Below are 6114 nucleotides of genomic sequence, written 5' to 3'. Positions count from 1 at the left end.
ATTTTTCTCCCCTTTTCTCCTAATGCTTTTCTCTATTAATCAGAGCTCAGAGCTCAGATTGGTCTTCAACTTCCTTCCAATCCTTGCTAAGCCTGTCATTTCTAGCTATTATTTACTTTAATGGACTTTGGCTGATCCCTTATGAAGCTTTGGATCTGAGAATAATAAGGCTGGAGAGTAACGGGCATGGACATGGGTGTGGGTTTGCCTGCAGATTAACCGTGGCAGATGGGCTTTATTGCGGTTTCCTGTGTACTGAGTGTTGATTGAGAGGGTATAATGAGAGAGGTGGTGTCTACACAATGGTCACAGCCACTTCATTGCACTTTGCGTCTAAACAACCCCATTTTTCTAAATCTTTGGGTTGTGAAATTTTAGGAAGTCAGAGCACAAGAACAAGTACAAAAACAACTGTAAATAACCATGAATGTTAATCCAACACTAATTGGTCCCTTCTTTCAATATGAGTCCATTTTGCTCAGTTTTTAAAATTCTGGGTAAATTCATGGCAAAGATAGTTAAACAAAATGTTCTCACATTAGGTAGTATTGGATAAAATAGCGAGCAACATGTATCTTCTACGTGTGCTTTTGTTTACTTGGGGATTTTTGTTTGTTTTGTTAAATATATGCTCTGATTATTGCCACAGACAATGAATGCTTAAGTTGTAATTATTTTCTATGCTTTGGCAATTATGTTGGAGATATTTTTCTGCGTTAAATTACCTATCAACTACAGAATAATTTTAAAAATAATATCAGGGCAGTTGTTTTATTTCTGACATAGTAAGTCAAAGATTTTGTACCTTTCTTTATTTCCTGCCTTTGATGCAAGCGTCTGCTCAATTGCAACTCACCATGCAATTAAAACATTTTTGTTATAGGTGATATCTAAAGGTCTTTTACACATTCCTCATTTTTAAGATTTTACTTAATTCCTCCCTTTCACCAATGGATTAAATCACAACTATTGATTCCTTTCTTCCTTTGGGGCTTTACCCATCTGTCTTTATGCTTTCATCCTACACCACTTGGTCTCAGAGGGGTGTTCTGAAAATGAACCGCCAAAACCTGGAGAAGACTCTAGGTCAAGTTTGTGTACAAGAGTTTAAATTTTTAGTGACAGTCCTCTCTCACGGCCGCCTGAAAGTTTCCACACAGCGCTGCACAAGCGAGCACCACCAATTATCCTCCTCCTTTGAAAACCATTATCAAGTTTTTCAAAACTTCTTTCATTTCACTGTTGTCATTCAGTGAAAAGGAAACTAACCACCATGTCAAGACAACTCAGCTGCCTAGCAACGCAGGGCCACATTTTAATTCTGACTTGCTTCTGGTCTTGACTAATAGAAAGTGACTATGTTAAGCCAGTCACAAGAGTTGTTTGTCACTTCTGAAATGCAAACAAAACTATATTGTTTTCCAAAGTATTGGGTGTGATTGATGTAAAGATTTACAGTAACATCATTCATTTTCCCTTGTGTTTTAGTAGGATTGATGTCATATCTTTTCATGCTTTATTAAATGCTTTAAAAGAGCTCAAAAAACATGACGCTTTTTGTCCTTTAAAGAGTCTAAAGAGGGGTTTTTCTTTCCAGTGAACTAGGCTCTAACAACTTGTGAAATTTAATGAATCTATTCAACTAGTGTCAGCCACATCAATAAATAATTTAATAAGGAACCATCATCCGTGAAGGAGAATGCAATTCAAACAATCGGAGAGGAATAGACCAGACCAAGGTCAACATTATGGGGTGTGGGGAAGAAAAGTTGAGCTTTTAAGTCATGAGTCTTAGAGTTTGATTTCTCAAATTTTCCCACAGCCCTGTATCCTTGCTTTTGGTTGCTCGTGGTGCAATTTTAATTATAAATCTTTTCAGGCATCTATTTGAGATGTCTATAGTAAAAGCATAACATATTTAAATCCCCTAAATTCATATAAAATGGTTATTCAAATTGAGAAATTGTAGCTGTGCTTAAAAGTAATTCTGATACAATTGACTAGAAGCCAATTAAGTAGAAAAGTATTATTATTATAGTTTAAATACTTCTCTAATCGCTTCTCGGCCTTTTGGCTAAGATCAAGTGTAGTATCTGTTCTTATCAGTTTAAATACTTCTCTAAAATTGCGGACATTTCTAATATTTTATATAAATATATAGTCAAACTTCATTTACTAGGTACATTAAAATATGCCAATTTATGTAATTTTAATGTGCATAATTGAGAGAAAGGTAATGGTCTTCTTCAAAATAATATAAGATCTGATAATAAAAGAGAAATTTCAAATATTAATTATAATTTACTCATGGTATAATATTCTAAGCAATAATATAATAATATTAATCATTAAATAAAATGTTTATAAAATATAGCTTTAAAAATTCAGAATAGCACAAAAAAATTAAGCTAGATGTCAGCATCATGGAAAGGCAGTGGAAATGTTTTTTTCTTTCCATTCTGAAAGGAAATTCAGAATTAAATGACCATTCTTTTTCATAAAGCTTTACTTATATTCTTAAATGGAATCCAATGATTAAGTAGGAAAAAAAGATATATAGATTTAAACCCTTTAAAACATAGCAAATGAACATTTTAACATGAATAAAAAGCATTGCCATTGATTATGAAGAATAATGATTGGAGTTAAAGGAAAAAGGATTATTTATCTTGAAATTAAATTAAAATCTTAAAGAGCTTTTAAGAGCTTTAAAAGAACTTAATTCACTAGCAATATTTTGTACAATTAGCCTGTATCAACATTGAATATGAATGCAAAGGATGTTAGTTTTAATTGAAACAGGAATGGTTTAAGTTCCATTTAAGAAGAATAGCTTTGAAATTATTACATTAGGGTAGCACTGTCATGTGCTGAAGAATGCTTGGCTTTGGGTGTCAGATCCAGGACTGGGACCCATCTTCCCAGTCTTCAAACAAGGGCAAATTACTTACCTTGCTGGAGCCTCACTTTCTTCATCTACAAGTGAGGATGGGAACATATTCTTCATGGACTATTGGGGTGATGAGAGTATCTGGCTTATCAAAGGGCTCAATATAAGTACAGGTAGTAATAGTAGCAATGGTAGAACATATTGCCTAAAAGCCCAGATTCTGGAACTAATCTGCCTTGGTTTAAATTCTACTTACAAGCTGTGTGACCATGCAAATGGCTTGCATTTTCTGGTCTTCGATAACCTCATCTATAAAATGAGGCTAATAATAGTATCTATATCTTAAGATAATTGTGGATATTAAATAAAATATTGCATATAAAGCACTTAAAAACCACCTGCCCATAATTGTAAGTGCTCAATTATCAAATTAGTTGTTCATGTTATAATTATGTCTGTGTTCTCTTTCCTCAGATACTAAAAATAAATAATTTAGCTCTTCACATATTTTTTGTGATAAATTAAAGTTAAAGATTTTATTTCCAGATTGGTAAATAGACTATTTAAACTAACAAATTCCATTCCATAACAGAAAGAATGGAAAGATAAAAATAAGCTTTTTAAATATTGGTAATTCTATCTGGAATTTTTTGTCAGATATTGTCCTGAAATATAATAGAATATTACTAGAGCATGTCCTGGAAAACCTCAGAGTATTCCAGCTCAAGTTAAAGTTGTTTGTCAGCTAAGTCTACTTATTGTATACAGCCAATTATTATGTCGCACCTGTAATAGCAGGAGACATAGTAGGGACAAAATCTTATTTTTTGAACTCTGGTTTGGTTTTCTCAGAATTTCCAGCATAAGGACATATTTATGAACCAAAAGCAACCTACAGACATGTTTTGTTTGTTCTAAAAAAAAAATCCTACAGATTTTTGAAATGATTATTGAATTGGTTGACAACATCTCAAATTTATATTTTGCATTAAAATCTAGATTTTTAGACTCTCTTAAAAAGTCAAAAGGACTGCAAGAATGAGACTGCTGTAATGGAGTTGAGTAATGGCTGAGGGGCTGTGGGTTTTTAAAGACATGGTTGAATTCTGCACCTCACCCTGTAAGCAGTGCTCTCTCCCCTCATCAGTCTATCTGGATTCACCTGTTTAAGAGAGGTGCCTGTCCCCCAGAAGCATTCAGATTTTTAGCATAAGAACTCACATAAGAAAAAGTGAAGAATCCATTAGTTGAGCAGTCCCCAATGTCTTTGGCACCAGGGCCTGGTTTCATGGAAGACAATTTTTCCATGGACAGGGGTAGGGGATGGTTTGGGAATGATTCAAGCGCATTACATTTATTGTGCAGTCAAATCTCTGCTTCTGATAATTTGTATTTGCAGCCACTCCCCAGTGCTAGCATCACCACCTCAGCTCCACCTCAGATCATTAGGCATTAGATTCTCATAAGAAGTGCTCAACCTAGATCCCTCATATGCGTTCAATTTACAGTAGGGTTCGCGCTCCTGTGAGAATCTAATGCTACTGCTGATCTCACAGGAGACAGGGATTATGCGGTAATGCTAGCGATGGGGAGTGGCTGTAAATACAGATGAAGCTTCACTAGCTCACTTGCTACTCACCTCCTGCTGTGCACCCGGTTAATAACAGGCCACCATCGGTACTGATCAGTACCACCTGGGGGTTGGGGACGGCAGCATTACCTGAATCCAACATTATCTACAACACAGTGAGTCCACTGCACTTTGTAATCGTGTTATTTTTCCTCCAGCATCTTCATAGGATTTTAGGTTTGATTGTATATGAAAAGTGTTAAAGACAACTTCTCTCCAGGCCTGAAAATAAAATATCTTTTCTCTGCCACTGTATATAGTTTCTCCCCTGGCTGGAGGAAGAAGAGATTAAGTCCCCAGTGAGGAGCTGTAGTAGGACGTGAACAGATCAGAGGAACCTGTGACAGCCTGCCTAGGATAGTACCCTTGGCCACAAGGAAGATGATGGTTTTTCTGTGTCTCCTGCCCTACCACACTGGACACCTGAGGCACATATTCAGAGAGGATACCATATGGAGTCTGACCAGTAGCCCTTAGAGATTCCAACTGATGGCTTCTCTGGGAGGAATGAGGTTGGAAACATGAAATTATGTTTTTGAAAATACGTGGGTGTATTTACATAATCACATATATTTCCTTTATAGTTTTAAAAATTATTTTTGACTGAGTTACAATTTTAGTGAAGAAAATAAGTAGAATAGTATCTAAATAATACATTTAAACTTTTTCACGTTCTTTCCTAAATACTTAGACTTGCATTCATTTGGTAATATTATTTGTCCTTTTTTAAAAAAGAAGGGAAAATAGGCTATGACAAACTAAGTATATTCAAGTTCCAATTATTCTTGATATAAGCATCATCATATCTCATTTGCAACAAGGTCTGTTTTACTAATCTATTAATTAAATAGCAAACTAAATACATAAATAAAGGAGTAACATGAAAGTAGAAATTTATATCTGAACTTCTTACTACCTTTCAGTACAAAATGTACTTTTGGGATGTGAGGGCGATCTGGCTGTGACATCTGTCACCCCGTTGATCGTCAGGGTTGATTGGGCTGATCTGGCTGGCTAGGCGGGTGTCCCCTTCCTCCCTCGCCGCTCCATGTGCGTCCCTCCCGAAGCTGCGGCTCGGTTAAAGAGGACGACCTTCCCCGATAGAGGAGGACCGTTCTGAGGTCAAGGGTATACGAGTAGCTGCGCTCCCCTGCTAGAACCTCCAAACAAGCTCTCAAAATGTACTTTTGATTGTCTTATTGAATTGTAGGGATGGGTGCTGAGGCTGTTGGCTATGTTTGGTGGGGTGGAGTGGAATTTGAAGTATTGCTACTGGACTTGAAATAGATTTATTTCCTTGCCTTCCACCTAGGATCGTGGCCTCTGCCTTAGTGACATAGCGCCCTCCTTGTAAAAGCAAATTTTCTGGCTCACATTACACAATGTATTAAGTAGCTTGTTACTTCTTTAAATATAGAGGTTTTGATCATATTTAAACTTGAAAATTCAGAATTTAAAAGTACCCACAAGATGTAAAAACAATTTCAAATCAAAAATAAAGTATATTCTAACCATCATTTGGTTAAATGCCTTCTTTATAAGTATTCTTATTTAATTGTATGTATCACTTTTTATTTACCAAGAAGTTTAAAAT

The 6114-nt window shown here is 35.6% G+C and overlaps 1 pseudogene; it reads left to right on the top strand.

Moving 5' to 3' along the window:
- The first annotated feature begins 2054 nt into the window (after window positions 1-2054).
- Window positions 2055-2172, top strand: LOC138388666 (U2 spliceosomal RNA; annotated as a pseudogene).
- Window positions 2173-6114: the final 3942 nt, after the last annotated feature.

Source organism: Eulemur rufifrons, chromosome 7 (genome assembly GCF_041146395.1).
Source record: "Eulemur rufifrons isolate Redbay chromosome 7, OSU_ERuf_1, whole genome shotgun sequence".
NCBI lineage: Eukaryota > Metazoa > Chordata > Mammalia > Primates > Lemuridae > Eulemur > Eulemur rufifrons.
Note: the sequence above shows the minus strand (reverse complement) of the source record. Positions and strands in the feature narration are given on the sequence as shown.